General features: G+C 39.0%; 1 protein-coding gene across 1 annotated transcript in view; it reads left to right on the forward strand.

Moving 5' to 3' along the window:
- The window catches only part of LRP2 (LDL receptor related protein 2), a 178,421-nt gene that overhangs the window by 16,091 nt on the left and 144,029 nt on the right, over window positions 1-18,301 (forward strand). The window lies entirely within an intron of this gene.

Raw genomic sequence — 18,301 nt, forward strand, 5'->3', positions numbered from 1 at the left:
GCAGGTTTAAAGTGCCATACAAATATACAACTAAAATGTTCTTATTTTTAGAAGCTTTATAGTTGAAAATTCTCTTCCTTACTTACATGATTATGTCTTGGTCTCCAAACAATGAGCTGGAACATAACCAAACTGTCTCCCATACCATTGCAGTTTCTGAATGGCATTGAACACTCAGGGGATTTGCATTTGTAGGACAGGTGATAGAGGGTTATTTAGGATTCCTTCTAGAAGGAATATTTGGCATCTTGAATAACATATGAGAAGTGAGAATATATTTATGAATTTGCAAAAATACAGTGCTAACATCAATCAGATTTTATAAGGAGAAAATTCCTACAGTTTCCTTGAAGGCAGCCTAAATTGTGGGGATGAGCTGAAGCCAGTGATATAAATTTTCATTTCTGGCCCCTGAGCAAAATGTTGGGCTCTTTTCACTATTATGGAAGCTCTCTGGTCCCCCTCCCTGCCCCCTTCTCCACCCACCCAAGGATCCTCAATCTGAAGGGTCTCCTCTGGACACAGTTCACCTGTGGCTGAACCCTGTCTGGTGCTGGAACACTGCCTGGTGTTGAGTTCCAGAGATGTACCTCTAGGCTGCTTGACCTCTCTGAGCTTCAGTTTCCTGGACTACTTAGTGATTTCTACTCCACAGGTTCCTGAGAATATTTAAAGGACATTGTGAGCGTGCAGGGCCCGGCACTTGGTAAGCATTCAGTAAACCTTTGGCCCCACAGGGAACCTGGTGCTAAATCATTCATAGTTGACCAGCTCTTGCTTAGGTCAATGCAGCAGAGCAGCCACCATGCTGTGTCTTTTGAAATAAAGGAACCACTTGTCACATTCTCTATTCATAGAACTTGGGGGGAAAAATATTAAAAAAAAATTTTTTTTTTATAAGGAGAGGGAAGTCAAGGAAGCATTAGAAGACAGGCATTGTACCTTGCCTTTCTACCCCCAATAACATTTATTTGGGCTTTCCCCTCTAGGGCTTGAAATCACAGACCCAAAATGTCATGTTACGTAGTATTTCAAACTTCTCAGTGGGCTCAGTGTTTCCATTTTGTGTGTCTTGTACCTACTTCCTGTAAATCTGGTCCTCTGCAGAGTTGACTGGTGATGTCTTTGTAACTCTGAGAACAAGAGTGATGGACGCATGGGTCCAAGTAGATCTCAGATGTGTCCTCTGGTCAAGGAGAAAGCTTTTCAGAGGGAGGAGTGTGTTCAAAGATGAACCCTCGGCTTTTAAGCAGACCGTGTAAGGATCATAAATAGTGATTCCCCCCCCCCCCTTTTAATAGTTTCTTATTCTGTGAAAATAGACAATGGTCCGTTAGTGCTCCATAAATGCCTGGTGAGTTGAATTGACAGCATGGGAGCACTCAGTGGCTTTAGAGGGTGCCAGGATCTTACAAATTTGTTTTTTTTTTTTTCTCTTTACATCAAAGGAAACCTGCTTCAAGTACACTCTTGGTAATTTGAAGGCATGTGTCAGTGACAGAGGATGAAGAATGTGTTTTTTTCTTGGTCATGCCCTATGCCTTTCTGCCTCTGTGCCAGTTCCAGTTTATTCCTTCTGCCAGGCACACCCTTCCCTCAGACCCACATATTGAAGCTTAAATGCACCTTCCTCCACAGGGCCTTTCTTGGTCTCCAGTGAATGTTATCTGAGCCTCTCTCACAACACTTATCATTCCACCATGAATTAAAATTATTTATGCATTTTATCTCTTTCTCTAGCATAGGACCACTGATGCTAAGAGTTATGCTTGCCTCCTCTGGTATCCTCTGTCTGGCACAGAGCCATGTGTAAGCAGGAAACTCAAGAAATCTTTTAGTGGAAAGTTCTCTGAGTTGTAGTAAAGCAACTCTGTCCTCCAGGGTAGGTGACAGGCATGCTCTACTGCAGACTGCTGTTGCAGAGAGGATTGTGTTTGGCTTTGTTTCTCCCTTACATAACCAGCAGTAGGAGGCTGACTTGGTACTTCCATGCTATCATCAGGGACCTACGTACCTATCTTCCTGCTCCACCAGCCTTTGCTGGTGGCTCCCATCCCTAAGGTCACCTCATTGTCCAAAATAGTGTCTGTAGCCATGGCTACCTCTGCTCTATATTAGGTGTGGAAATGGAGAAGGAAAAAGAAGGGCATGCTCTCTCTCTTTAGAAGAGACTTCCCAGAAGTCCTGCACAACCCTATTGCTTGCATTTCATCTCATTGATTAAAACTTGCCCCAGTGACCACACTTAGCTGAAGTCTGGGAAATATAGCCTTTTGGCTGAATACACCGTTCACCTGAATAAAACTGGGATTCTGTGTCTGAAGGAGGAAGAGGAATGAGCATTGTGGTAGGCTATTGTGGTCCTGGCCATAGATGGTCAGGACCACATTTTTGTTAAGATATTTGAACTGGATTTGGAGGATAGATGCAAGGAGGATGAGAGAACTGGAAGTATGTTTTGGGAGAAATGATAGAAAAACTTGATGTTTCTTTTGGAGAAGAAAAGAATCAGAGGAACAATGGTTAGCTCGCTCTTCAAATATTCAAAGGACCATCGTATGGACCATCATAGGGCTTAATAATAGCATTTTTTTTTTTTTTTTTGGTTATGCTTCATGGCATGTGGGATCTTAGTTCCCTGACCAGGGTTGGAACCTGTTACCCCTGCAGTGGAAGTGTGGTGTCCTAACCACTGGACCACCAGGGAAATCCCCTGGAGAGGTTTCCCAAGGAGGTCCCTAAAGCCTATTTCTAATGATTCTAAGGGGTAAGAAGGGAGTTGTAGGCACACAGGATGCACCAAAAGAAGGCTGGAGTTTTGAACCCAGGTGTAGACTTCAGGGGTTTCTCTCTGGAGTCTTTATGGTCTGTTTTAACCTTTGACCTTATTGAAATGCATACTATATATATGCATCTGTGAGTCTGATTTTGAAGTTAGAAATAGTTCTTATTCAGAATCCCCTTTTCTCAGTGGTTGCTGTAATGGTGCTACTGCATTGCAGTTTACGTTTTGAAAAGCTCAGGGTTCATTTCCTTTACGTTTGATCTTTTTCAAAATGTCATTGAGAGTCAGAAACAATTTCCACATGCAGGCTGAAATGAGAATTCTTAGACTGGAAATACTAATGTCAGGGCTTAATAACTGCATATTGTTTAATTTGTCATTATCATCTTCTTTGGACTAAGATATCTGTGCTTACGCGACTGGTTAATGTTATTAGTTAAACGTGAATTCTTTTAAATTATTACTAAACATTTTAAACACCAGAAATGTAATTGCTGAAATGTCTTTTAAAAAAATTGGGATATAGTTGCTCCATGAAAACAGAGACATTGTCAAGCAGAGAAATAAACTAGAAGAGTTAATTTATCTTACTAAATAGATTTATTTTTGAAAGTGCATAGATGTGAATCTGAAAACTTGCCTATCTTTGTAAATTAAGTTCTATTGTTCTAATTCAGTTTTATTTTGAATATACATATGTTCTTTTGTGAACCTCGCATATAAGGAATACTTAGTTAAGGAGAGAGTGTAATTTTTAAAAGGCTTCCCAGGTGGCACAGTAGTAAAGAATCCACCTGCCAATGTAGGAGACACAAGAGATGTGGGTTTGATCCCTGGGTTAAGAAGACTCCCTGGAGTTGGAAGTGGCAACCCACTCCAGTATTCTTGCCTGAAAAATTCCATGGACAGAGGAGTCTGGCGGGCTATACTCCAGGGGGGTCACAAACAGACTAACTGAACACACACACATATAATTTAAAATAGAAGTGATAATTTAATAATATGATATGAAACTTTTGTATTAAATCAGCTTTTTGGAGGGTATAAACTATGATTCTAATTAGGGTAATTTAGAACTGGGTTGCAGATTATGAACACAGAAGGGCTAGAGTATAAGCAAATATGTATGGAGCAAACAAAAAACCACTGACAAATTCAAAGGGAGACCATATATAGAGTTTAAAGGGTCAGAAGACACCTGCTTAAAAATAGTAACCATGGCTAACTTTTGCTGACCATGTCCTTATGTGCCAGGCCCATACTTTAAAAAAATTTTTTATTTATTTGTTGTGTCAGGTTCTTAGTTGCCTCGTTGTGGCATGCGGGTTTAGTTACCTTGGGGCATGTGGGGTCTTTGCTCTCCAACCAGGGCTCCAACCCTGCGTCCCCTCCATTGCTAGGCAGATTCCTAACCACTGGACTGCCAGGAAAGTCCCAGGCCCATACTTCTTATCCTATCTTCATTTTAACCTTAAGAGTAGGAGCTCATATTCTCATTTTTAGATGAGGAAACTGAGGCATAGAAATTAAGTAACATGCTCATGTACCATAGTGTTAGTAAGAGATGGAGCTAGAGTTTTGAACCCAGGCGTAGACATCAGGGGTTTCTCTCTGGAAAGTCACTGGGTTTCTAATCTTCCCTCTTCTCTCCCTTTCCTCACCCTACTCCTCCTGCCCCCATTTTAGAGTAATATAGCAAGCACACAGCCATCTGGTTATTCAGACTTTGTCTTTTAAACTTCTGTCGAAAAGCTGTTGGCTTTTAGACACGCTGGGTTGAATGGAAGAAGGGAAAAGTAGACTCCTCTAATTGAGATGCATTCCTACAGGTGTAGTGGAAAGTATACCTTCAGGAATGTGTATCAGCTCCATTCCTTTACAGCAAGCTTTGAAACACTGGGCTTCCATATGTGTGTGTGTGTGTGTATGTGTGTGTGTACATGCATATGTACACAGATCACATACACATTGGGTGGAGTTGGTAAATCTTACATTTTCAATGGAAGGAAATCTTTGAGTTACAAACAGTACAGCAAGGGGTTTTGGTTTACAAAAGAACCAAAATTACAGTATTTCAGTAAATCATATTCATTACTTGATTCTCTTGGGTTTTGGCATCATTCATTTTGAAATATTTTCTTAGGGCCTTTTTCTAAATCCCAGATTAATCTAAAACATATTTCAGTGATTCAGAGATGTTACCAGTTCTCCTGGGAAACCCTTGGACTGTATTTTTGATGGCCTGTGCTTTTATGGAAAAATGCTATCTCTGTGCTGATGACATTACCAGTATCAGCAAAGATAGCTGACCGTGTACCACATTTGGAGTCCTGTTAAGATCCTAAAATCTGTGCCATCATTCTGGTGAAGAAGGTATTTGGGCATTGAAAGTGAAAGTGTTAGTCGCTCAATCACGTCCGACTCTTTGGGATCCCATGGACTGCAGCCCACCAGGCTCCTCTGTCCATGGGATTTCCCAGGCAAGAATACTGGGTTGCCATTTCCTTCTCCAGAGGGTCTTCCTGACCCAGGGATGGATCCCAGGTCTCCAGTAAAGAAGGCAGATTCTTTACTGTCTGAGCTACCAGGGAAGCCTAAAATGCCACAGTTAGAAATTTCACTTCTTTGAGGGCTTCCTGTTTTCTGCTGAAAGTACCAACATCCACAGAAAGCTTTAAAACTCAAACTTTGCTGTGAGTAAGTTCACTTAGGTGCAGATTTTGAGGCTCAGAACACTTTGGCCACATCATGGGGATCTAAAGGGAAGAGAAGGAAAGGATTTTAGGCTTGGGTGGGGGAAATGAAGTAGAGGTGGGACTCTTTAACTAGATAAGGCCCTAATCGCCTCATTCCTGGACTATCAGAGGAAACTTTTAGGCTTAAGTTGCTTTTCCCTCTTTGTAACTTTACCTACCAAACTTAGTGAAGTGTTGAGTGCTCTTAACAAACAGTGAACATACTCTTATTCAGGGAAGAACTGGCCTCACTTAGTCCTGGCAGGAGGTGGGCTGGTTGTATGGGCTTGACTGAGGACAGCCAAATTGTCCTGGACTTTCTGTCTTTACTGTTGTGTCCTGACAGTTGCTACTCTGTTTGCTCGAGTGTACAAATAGATGTTCTGCCAGAGCCTCAACACATGCTGTTGGATTGAACTGAGTTTGGAGCACTTGCTGTATGAGGTGGAGACTACTTCGGAGGGTGATGAGAATTGTGTTTATTACCAGGAAAGCCTGGGGCTGGGGTCATGGCAACGATGGGGTACTTTATTCCTCCTTTTGGAAGGGTTGGACCAGAGAAAAAGTAATAACTGAAGATGATAAAGTTTTCCTTTGGATATATTGTACATCATAAATCACATATGATTTTAGTCAAAGAATATGTACATTTGTAGCATTTTTATATTGCATTAGCGAACATTTAGAGAATTCAGATACTGAATATCTTAAGCATTCTGAGGAAGAATTTGGAATTTCATGTTTTTGAACCTAGGCCCTGGAGAATTTATGAACTTTCTCAATGAAAGTTCATAATGAAAGTTTAGCTTAGCTTCAGTTGATTAAAATCCTGAATTTCTTTTATGTCCTCAGTTCTATGCCATATGTTGAGGGAAGTGCTGAGGTCAAGGGGAATACTTTTATGACCATAAAAAAGTTGCTGTGTCCAAGTTAATATAATGATTTAAAATCCATTCTGGGAAAGCCTCTATATTTATCATCAAATTTTTTTGTGTGTGTTGAAATTATACACTTATGGGAGTTTGCATAAAATCTCCAGAGGCTCACCTGAGATTGAGTGATTTGAAATAGATGAAGAATAAGAATGTTTATTGTAGGAAAATACATTGAGAATAAAATAGAAAACCAGTGGCAAGCTTGGTTTTGACCCCAGCTTGACCTATGTTTCCTAGGATAAATCTGGATTTTCAGTCTTGTCCTTGATCTCAGACTGGGCCAGTGGCTACTTTGTACATGGGCAGGCAACCAACCACCTTGCTCTAAATGCAGAGCTTCTCACAAGCAAAGGGGCTCAGGCTCTGGGAGTTTTCTCTCAATTAGTTAGGGGAACAGACAGGTCTTATCTGGTGAAGGCACTGGTTCTTGAATATTTTACTTTGTAGGCTGTTAGAGTATTTGAGATGGATGAGAAGTGGGTATGCCCAGGAGGGAGCCACCCTTCACAGAGGGACTGCTGTCCTTCAGGCTTTGTGCTTATGGTTTACAGGGACCTCTTTAATCCTCATCAGAACTTGGTTTTGCAGGTCAGAAATTTTGCAGGTAATGTAACAGCATGAAAAAAGTGTGAAAGTGTTAGTCAATTGTGTCCGACTCTTTTCAATCCCATGGACTGTAGCCTGCCAGGCTTCTCTGTCCATGGAATCCTCTAGGCAAGAACACTGGAGTGGGTTGACATTTCCTTTTCCAGGGGATCTTCCTGACCAGGGGATCAAATCTGTGTCTCCTGCTTCAGCAGGAAGATTCTTTAGCACTGAGCCACCTGGGAAACCCAGGGAACTGCATATCAGAGTTTAAATCCATGTTCACCAACCTAAGTCAGTTAGGCAAGAAATCCTTACTGATTGAAAATGTAATAGTGAATAAAACAGAATTCCAGCCTTCATGGAACTTTTTGAATGATATGGGAACAGTAGTCTGTGCTACCCATGTGTCTTGGATCTTAGTCTAGTGTTTTCTCCATCACTATCTTCTTATTTTAGCCCTAATTGAAAAATCTGACTTTCTCACTGAATTTAATTAAAATTGTCTTTAAATAATACCTGTACTTGGAATCTCGACTTACTCATTTATTGTCTAAGTCAGCACTGTATAATTCTAGATGTCTAATTTTCAGAATTAAGATGATAATTGAAAACTCCATTCTTGACCAAAATTCCTAATACTAGTTTATTTTCTTGTAGTTTTTAAAAAGTATAATACAGGCAAAATTCCAGTAAGCAATAGTTTTAATTTTTTGTGTCAGAGATTTTGTTGTATGTACTTCCTACTATAGTTTATTACTGAAACCATTATTTTTTTCCATCATTAAAATTCTAAGTTCTATTTTATTGCATGGTTAGCACTTTATTATGAAAATAGGTTCTTACGGTCATTATTTATTGATACTTAAATACAGATTAGGTGAAATCTTAGGAAATACATGTTACCTTTTTCTTCCTGCTTTTAACCATCACTGCAGATAAACATAATTTTATTTAAGCTGCTCTTAATATTGGGGAATTATAAATTCACAGTATTTAGTCAGAAACCCAAATACTATTTCATTACACATGGGTATTAGTGGGTGATAATATAATATTGTTGATTCTGTGTCAACAAGCTATTGAGTTTCACATTATAACATGAGGTGATGACATTTATAGAGCCTGGAAGTGATTTGAAGACCCATAAATGCTATTTAAGCCCAGGCATAACAAACCAGGGCCAAAGGACTCCGGGTTTAACAGATAACCTGCTGGTGAGGCATGTCCTGAAGTTCTTTTTGTTCAGTCTGCTAAAATCACAGTAGTAGAGAAGACACAGGAAATTTTATATCATTCTACCATGAAAGTCTTTGCAAATGTAATAGATCCTATTTTATGGTTTCCCAAGTTACCAAATACACCTTTACCTTTGACTCTATAGGGAAACTAACTTCATGCATATGTTAGCAAATCACTTATAATAAAAATTACAAATTTTTAAAAAACTTTTTGTATTGAGGAATAACCGATTAACAATGTTGTGATAGTTTCAGGTGAACAGCAAGGGACTGAGCCATTCATAAACATGCATCCATCACCCCTCAAACTTCCCTGTGATCCAGCATGTACTATAACATTGAACAGAGATCCACGTGCTACAACAATTACACATTTTGATTTGTGGAATCGGATCTTCTCTTGCGGCTTCCTTGTTTCCCCTATTTTTTTTTGTGAGGGAGGGTACAGAGTACTCCAGAATAATGCTGTATATAAACAGTTTGTATAATGTGGGTCGAGGCCAGGGGAAGGGGGGAGTTCCATCATTTATTGAATTAGCAGAGAATGACCTAGACATATAAAGAGGCTCCCAGGGGTTTGGGGTTGGCTTCTAAAGAGTCTTTTGGACTCTCAAAAGAGTCAATATGGAAGATAATTGTTCCATTGGTAGTTTGATTGGAAGAAAAAATGGCAGGATCCATTATAAAAGTACACAAATCATCATGATCTCAAGGCTTTATCAGTCTTTTGGAAATCAGCTTCACCCACATATTCTAATGCATCTCATATCGTTTGTTTATTGATTTGGTTACTAGGAGGTTCTGTGCTAGGCTCTGGGATTACAGAGGTATTTATTCCTGCTTTTAGGAGCTCACACTTTAGAATAACGTGCTGTTCTTGGTAGAATCATAATAAATTCCTATCACCTTGCTCTCACTCTTCTTTTGGTCTCTTAATCTCATTTACTTTTTCTGTTCTTTATTTTTCATATATATATCAGGTCATGGTGGGAGAATTTTGAGCTTCTTATAAAACGCTTTCTGAGATATAAGGTGACTAGAAGGGAAAAAAGGTCAGTGTTTCTGTAAACACTATAATAAGCCCCACCATAAGCCTCACAGTGATCAATATTTCTGGCCAGAGTTGTCATTAGACTTGCTTATTGATGTGTAAGCATTGGTTGCTTTAGAGTAAATTTCATGCATATATATACAATTATATATATTATACATAATATATATACAACTATACCTAATCTCCACTTTCTGAAAATGTACAGATTTCAAGTGAGAGCTTAGAGTTCCTAGCATGAAATTTGTGACCTACAAACCCACTTAGCAGTTACAAACCGGTCCAGCCTGGATTTGGGCCACTGTTAAAGAAGAATGAGTTACCATTTTGTACCACTGAGGTTAGGGTACAATGCTAGGTCTCATTACACTTAGCGTTTGGACACTGATATTGGTTGACTTTGGTATCTCTCCTTTCCTCCCCTCTCTCTTCCTTTTTCTTCCCCCTTTCTCTTTCTTCCTCTATATCTGCCTCTTTTATCCCTTTTCATGTCTTGAGAGCATATTGGTATAACTATTGTGAATGGTCAAGAACTAAATAGCATAGAGTAAGGGACTAAGTACAGCAAAGGGTTTGTTAAATAAAAACAAGGAAAAAGTGTACAGCACAAAAGAATATAGCCATTATTTTGTAATAAAGTGAAGTGAAGTCACTCAGTCATGTCCGACTCTTTGCGACCCCAGGAACTGTAGCCTGCCAGGCTCCTCAGTCCATGGGATTCTCCGCAAGAATACTGGAGTGGGTTGCCATTTCTTCTCCAGGGGATCTTCCTGATCCGGGGATCGAACTTGGGTCTCCCGACATTGTAGGCAGACGCTTTACCGTCTGAGCTACTAGGAATTCCCGTGTTTTGTAATAACTTTATTTATTTATTGGTTGAGCTGGGTTTTTGTTGCTGCGTGCGGGCTTTCTCTAGTCGCAGAGAGCAGGGCCCATTCTTCCCCGTGGTGCTCGGGCTTCTCATTGCTGCGATTTCTCTTGTTGTGGAGCATGGGCTCTCGGGCATGCGGTCTTCATTAGTTGTGGCGCACGGGCTTGCAAGTGGCGCACGGGCTTAGTTGCTTCATGGCATGTTGGATCTTCCTGGATCTGGGTTCAAACCTGGGTCCCCTACACTGGCAGGTGGATTCTCATCCATGGTACTGTCAGGGAAGTCCTCTAATAACTTTAAGTGGAGTATAAGCTATAAAAATATTGATTCACTATATTGAACACCTGAAACAGTATTGTCGGTCAGTTATACTTAAATAAAGTTAACAATAAAAATTAAAAAAAAAAAGATCAGAACAAGAAAGTATTTGTATGATTCAGTCCAGAAGACCTGTTTTGTAGTTACAAATGATTTGCCCTGTGACTGTAGAGAATCACCAAGTCCATCAACTGGGAGTCAATTTCTTCTTTTCCTGCTATTGTCATAATTTCCGGTATCAAGCCATTGATCATTTGATAACCTGTGATCTAATTTACTTAAGATGACCAAAACAGCAATATACCTGTATCTTTAACACATGTGTATTGATTTGGCTTATGATTCAACACTTGAGACTAATTAATGAGAGAAACCCTGGTTTGGTGCTATTTATAAACTCTGCATTCAGATTGAGGGTGGGTCTATCACACCCTATAAAAGCCTTAAGCAGGAAAGCGGTTTGCCTGGATCTGTGTAGTCTCTTATTTCTTATAAGTGTGATTTTCCTTTTTAGTTTTTGATTCCATTGAACTCTTTTCCCAATAATTTATATTGCTAATCAGTAAGCCATGTAGGAATACTTTGGGCAGCTGGGGTTGGAAATCAGCTCTTAAATGGGGGTGATTTATAGTTTTTGTACAAGTCATGTTAAGACATTGTGTTGAAGGGTGCTGGACTCCTTCCTTATGGAGTTGGACTCACGGGGTTCTTATTAACCAGAGCGGGGAGACTGTCTTCTTTGGTTTGGATAGTGTTCTTTCAACAGCCTATACATGTAGCTCTTGGCCATCAGATAAGCAGTTAGTTCCTTGGTGGGGACTCAGGACAAAGTTCTTGGGCTTAGTTTTCTCCCAGGTGGAGTATGCATCCCTCTGTAGGAACCTCAGTGACTCAGCTGCTAAAGAAAACAGCATGGATTATATGAGAAAATACAGGAAAGACTAAAACAAACACAATTTCGGTGTTTGGTACTGGCTGGCAGGAAGTTTTCACTGCTGAGTGTTCTTGGTCAAAATAGCTTCTTTTGAATGTTTTAGGCACTCAGGTGATGGTCAATTTATATCTTTCTTTCTTTATAAGTGTGGCAGGGTGAGGAGAGGGTGTTTGAGAAGAGTATATATATATATATATATATATATTTTGTTCTAATAATTACACAGATGGGAAAAGGTTGCACCAGAAGCAGGTGTGTTTCTGACTTTGTTTTTCACAGCAGTGATCCTTTCCATTAGTGAAGAACAATTGCCTGAGGACTTCGGGTTTTGGCTTGTTTTTTTTTTCCCTGTGACTCCCCTCAGCCTTGAATGGGTAAGCCTGTGGACTCCTGATAGAGCACTCCAGGGTGACACAGGCTTTCCTGGAACTGGGATTCTTTATCACACTCCCATGGAAGTTCATTTCAAGGTGCTGGTACTAGTAACTGGGGCATGATATTGCCCAACCCCAGGCCCTCTTAGTGATGGGTGGGAGGGAGTATGATTGCCATTTAAGAAATTTTATGATCTTTAGGAGGGAAGAATTTATTATAGTGGTTTTCTTAGATGATCTCTTTAATGTGGGGTAAGACATTTTGAGCTCTGAATGTCCAAGCTGCTTAGATGTTCTAAGTTGTTCTCAACCGGGGGTGGTACCACCATTCTCAAGGGTGTTTGGACATGTATGTCACATCACAGGGGATGGGCACTCTTGGCATTCCACTTGTCAGGGGCCAGGGACACTAGACATTTGCTCTTTGCCCTGCGCAGCCGAATAATTTTCCCACCGTACATGCCCATTGCTTTCCTGTCAAGAGTCCCTGGGAAGTGTGATTTTATTTATAATGCAGTGCAGTGCTGGTGGACAGTCTGATTGTAGGGCTAAGAGGTGCTTAAGGAAAAAGAAGTGGTGTGGAAGAGATGAGGGTAGAGGAGAATGGCTGGTAGCTAGTGTTTAAGCAAAATGGGGGAGGGACAGCTCAGTTAGAAAAGGTGGAAACGTAACTTTCCACTTACCAGAATTTAGAGGCTTCTCTGATAGTATATCATGTTATTCTGCTGCCTTTTGATCATTGAAAAGACAATTTAAAAATGACTAAATCTTTCAGCAGTCTTTGCAACCTGCTATCTCGCAAGGACTGGCTGAATTCCACGTGCTGGATGCTCAGACACATCCATTCAGCTTGGAAAAGACAGAACACTAGGAGGCCTTGGGTGGTGCCTGTGGAAACTGTTGGCCATCTGCCAGGCATTGGCTCAGTTGTGGGGCAACTGGAAGGGCTGCAGGGTGAGCCCCATGCCTCCCGGAGCCTCTGAGTGAACTACCCACTGCCTTGCTCACCATGCTCTTGCTCTGGGCAAGGTTCTGAGGAGCCCAAGGCCTTCTCATGGCCAAATCTGTATCTTCATTCAGATTTGCATCCACCCAGAGAGCCTTTTAGTTTTAATAGTTACTGAAGTGAAAGTGAAAGTGTTCAGTTGTGTCCTACTCTTTGTGACCCCATGGACTGTAGCCCACCAGGCTCCTTTGTCCATGGAATTCTCCAGGCAAGAATACTGGAGTGGGATGCCATTCCCTTCTCCAGGGTATCTTCCTGACCCAGGGATCAAACCCAGGTCTCCTGCATGGCAGGCAGATTCTTTACAGTCTGAGCCAGCAGGGAAGCCCAATAGAGTTACTGGCAGTAAAGATTTCTTAGTTTTCTCACTCTCAACCCATTTGACCATGTCACTCTGTTCTTGACATTCAAGGCCCTTTCTTCTCCATCACCCAGCATTGTTGTCTCCCATGTTTGAAGAGGTTCCCGTGCTTGGGCTTTGGAGGCCTGCTCATTAGACTTGCTTGGACCCTACACAAAGCCTGGTCTCTCCATCATCCACCCAAGTCTTGGTCTTTCACACAGGCCCAGTGCAGTCTTTTCTCCTTCAAGAAGCCTTCTCTCATTACACCATCTTATGGTGCTCATTTTTCTCTCCGTGAGACCAATTGGTTCTTACTGTCTCTGGTGCTTATTTGGAACCAAATCATCTGCTGTCATATGGCACAGCTTTGGGGTCGTACTACCTGCTGTGTGAATCCCTGCTTCTCCATCTACCAGTTGTGAGATTTGGTCAAGCCTCAGTTTTCTCATCTATGAAATGGGGCTATTAATACTATCTCATAGTATTATAGCAGTATTATCTCATAGTTGTGAGGATAAGTGAGATCATCTATGGGAAACACTTAAAATACTGCTGGCACTTAATAAGTAAATTATGAGTAATTGAAAACTGTCATTTGTTTTGTGGGATGTGAGATGAGGAGTAGAATATAGGCCCTGGGTCTGAATCATTTTCTGCAAAAAAATTCATTTTCTGCATGTGTGGGAATTTGACTCACGTCTCTGAGGTACAAGTTCTCCTACTAAGGGAATAGAACTCTCACTTCATCTATTTCTAAAAGAATCTAATGGATGTGTATAAAGATTTTTATATCATCTGACACATAGTAGGTACTTAACAAACAGCAGCTGTTTTTGTTATATGGCTATGTAATTTATAATGCATAAATAACTTTTGTTCCCAATAAATTTATAAACTCTGTATAAGAAAGATCATAGCTTATCATTCTTTGTTTCTTTCATAAACCTTAAACAAAGTCTTGCACACAGTGGGTATAATTTTTTTTGTGGCTTTTTTGAATCTGACATCATATTCTTTTGGTCTTTTTTAAAAAAAGTAACTGCATTTAAATAACGTGTGTACATGATCACTCATCAACTGGCTTTGTGGTTTTCCCTCAAAGCCCTTGACTTTTTGAAATATGCTTTTTGATTTGTTTTTTATTTTTAAAAACAGTTTATTGAATTTGTTACAATATTACTTCAATTTTATGTTCTGTTTTTTTGGTTGTGAGGCATGTGGAATCTTAACTCCCTGATCAGGAATCAAACCCACACCCCCCTGCACTGGAAGGCGAAGTCTTAACCACTGGACCACCAGGGAAGTCCCTTGAAATATCCTCTTAATACCAGTATTATTTCCCTCTATCAAAACATCAGGGCTCTGAAACAATTTGGGGAAGCAGTCAACTCAATTTGTTTGTAAACTGGATTTAAAAAAAAATAATTCTGGCCACTTATTTGGCGACCTGTTCTGAAAACCAGGCAGCTAAAATGCTGCACAGGAAGAGCAGTGTTAATAGGTTGGTTTGCTGTGCCTGTCTTGAGTTGGCTATTGCACTAGCTGACATTAGAAAGGGCAAGGTCACCAGACGATTTGTTACCCTTGGGTGTCACGGCTGCAGTGTTAAGTTTGGAAATTAGCAAGTGATTTTAAATCTTCCAAAGGGGACAGGCCTTGTTGCTATGGATAAGGTGTGAAAATTGTAGTAAACCATCGCCAGTTTATAAACATCACAAATGTTTGTCTGCACCAAGGGAGTAAAATTAAGTACCAAAAAAGTAAAGTAAAAATTATGGGTGAATTGAGGAGTGAATTTGAGTTCAGTGAAGGCAGGATTATTAAAACGCCACATAGTGTTACATGTTTTTAAAAAGAGCACATGTACCTCCTCAGGTAGACCAAAAGTGTCTGGACAGAACAGCATGTGTTAGAGGATCGAGTAGGAAAATAGGATTTGCCATAGAAATTACCTTACTCTGTTAACTTTGGACAATGTTCCATTGACTACAACTTGCCCTTTTCTTCTAAGAAGAAAATTCATGAGAGGAAAAAGAAACTGTTATAGGGAAAGAGCAAACGAATAAAACATTAATATGGTAATATTTTTCTCTTTCTTTTAAAACTTTTAGATAGTCCTCTTATTTCAGATTAAACCACGTTTAATAGATAGTAAGTTTCAATTAAAAGACATTGCCTTGATGGTTTTATGAATCTCTTGTCTGTAATGATCCCAACAGACTAAATTTTACAAAGAGAAATCCTCATTTCCTGGTAAATATGTGTTTACTGTCTCATGTGCCTAGCACTGTGCTTAAAGGCTGTGAAGGATACAGAAGTGGTGCTCTCAATTCTGTGCTGTGCCCTTTTGGGAAAAACAAACTTCTTTCCTCCTTGAGGCATTATCTGTTACTCTAGTATCTTATCTTAACACATTCTTAGCCCAACACTTAAACCAGGAAACTCTATGGCTATTTATGAAGAAAGGATTACTCCTGTTTTTCTCCAGCTTGGAGCTCTGTAAGGTTAAAAAACAGGTTATTCCTATGCCCACTGTAATTTTTCTTGAAGAGATTGAAACTTTTTAAATTTCCCTGCATTGCTTTTTAAAAAAAATTTTTTTATTGAAGTATATTTGATTTGTAATGTGTTAATTTCTACTGTATAGCAAAGTGATTCAGTTATATACACATTCTTTTCATATATATTTCATATATACACATTCATATTCTTTCCCATTATGTTTATCACAGTACATATTCCCTTTGTAATATTAATAGAATGGATGACAGTTTTCTAACAATAGTGGAGCATTTGGTTGATAAGTTACCACCCAGCAATGATAGAGTACCCATTTGCTTTTCTTGAGAGGTGTTTCCAAATAATAGTCATTTGGGACTTAGACATGGAAGTTGACATTGAAAAGATGAACTTGATGAATTATCATGGATCTATTGATAAGTTGAATGATTTGGGCTTCATATATTTAGATGATTGAGTATTTGGGAGGTCAAATGTGAAAAATATGAACTAGAAAGTTTTGCAACTTAATTGCAAAACTTCCCCTATCAATTAAAAAAAATTTTAATGTGTGATATTAAATAACTGCCTTTTAAGTGCTTAAAAAATTAATCTTGTGTATGTATTTTGTATTCTTTTCATGATATGCTTAACTTCATATTTTAGCAAAAACAAAGAACAACCTCAACATTTGACTTGTAATAAAAGTTGCTTAAGTGAAAAAAGAAAAAATGTTGGTTAAGAAATAACTATATGTATGTATATATGTGTGTGTGTGTGTTTAAAACAGGCAGTGCTGAGAATCTGCTTCAGTATGCTCAGTTTCTAAGTGTGTGATTTTTCTAGCAATAGGAAACTCTTTGTAAGTCGACTGACCTTTAGACAGCTACACTTTTTCAACCAGAAATTATTAGATACTAAGGGAAACAAATGTACTGAATTTACGAATGTATTATGTTGGATTACTAACAATAGACCTAATTGATAAAAGTGATTTAATATATGTTGTGTTAATAGCTAAACCTCCAAAGCCTCTAATCTCTCATGGAAATATTGCTTTGTAGAACAAAATCCAATGAGAAGTTCTGGGATTCCAGAGTGAATTTGTACATTCCTTAGGGGCATTTTTGCAAGGGAGGTTGTTGTGTTTTAAAGGTAGTTGATAAGAGACCTGCACCACCAACCCCAGACCTGCACCACCAACCACCATCATGCATTAGTCTATAGAAGGTATTTGGGTGTACGTATTCCTGTACCACTCGGTACCACCATTTAGTCAAGGAAAGTTTCTGACCATTTGCAGCATACATTATAAATCAGGATGTCACTACCAGACAATCAGATTTGAACATTCCATGAACAAAGTAGCCTATATCCCCTACGAATAGATCACTTAACTATGTTTATGTCATGCTGTTGATATGCCTGCCTTTACACAAGACAGGATAGCACGTTGCTTATTTATTTTGGGAGTAGGTAATTGATCTGTATATTTACTTAATTTCAGGTTAGTTAGTCAAACATTGAAATGGATAATTTAGCATGATTGTTTAAATAGCTGGGGAAAGTATAATTATTCTTCCAACCCCCCAAATTATTCCTCTACCACCATGGGCTTGTGAAAGAATAATTTTGAGTCTTCTCCAAGTTGGGCTGATGTTGACTGCTCTTTTAAAAAAAAATATGATAACGGTACAGCACATAATGTATGGGGAGGCCACTGGTCAGGTATTTGGGAAAACTGAGGACCTCCAACTGCCAGATTAGTCCCCCAGGGAGAAGTAGGAAAACTGCAGGATATACTGGTTAAATTTAATGAATTTCTTTAAGTTATATTCTCTTTCTGGTAATACTAGGGGTATCACTGCCACTTGGAAATGTGGCAACTTTGATGCCAAGTTTGTGTACTCAAGATTGGCTGCAGAGATTTTTTTTGTTTTTTGGCTTTTGTTTATTGCCGGAGAAGAGCTGTACCTGACATCTTACAAATAAGTTACAAACAAAAAGCCAAGATGTTGGTCTGTATCTAAGAACAAGGAACCATAAATTGCTGTACATGATTTAGTAATAAAAAGGGACTTAAAAAAACTGTAGGCTGTGAAACTGAAAAAAAAAGCACTCTCACACATATGAAAAAGTTACTCATGACATTATTAATCAGCGATAGCTACCCTTAGCATTCTGGTCTTTTCTGTGCTTTTTTCCTATTATATGTACTTTTGTTTTGGTAAAATTTTGTTCCCTTGTCTTTGTTACATTATATTACAAATATTTCTCCAAATCATTTCGTTCTTCATAACTATTTTAATGAGTTCCTAATATGATATATAGATATAGATACAAGAAAGTTTATAATTATTTTCACATTGGACATTTAGGAGGCTTGCAATTTCATTTATCATAAATAATACTAAGATGAAAATCTCCACACATAAAATTTTAAATTCTCTGCCTCGTTCCTTAAGGGATAAATAAAAGACCCAGAAGCTTGTTAAAGTGTAGAAGTAAAAGTATTAAATTAAAGAAGTATTAAATTTAAATTAAATTAAAGAATAAGTGCTTTTAAAAAGCAGGATAACTGTTGTCAAATTGCTTTCCAGATTCCTTACATCAAGGTACCTTCT

The sequence above is a fragment of the Bubalus bubalis genome, chromosome 2 (genome assembly GCF_019923935.1).
Source record: "Bubalus bubalis isolate 160015118507 breed Murrah chromosome 2, NDDB_SH_1, whole genome shotgun sequence".
NCBI classification, from domain to species: domain Eukaryota; kingdom Metazoa; phylum Chordata; class Mammalia; order Artiodactyla; family Bovidae; genus Bubalus; species Bubalus bubalis.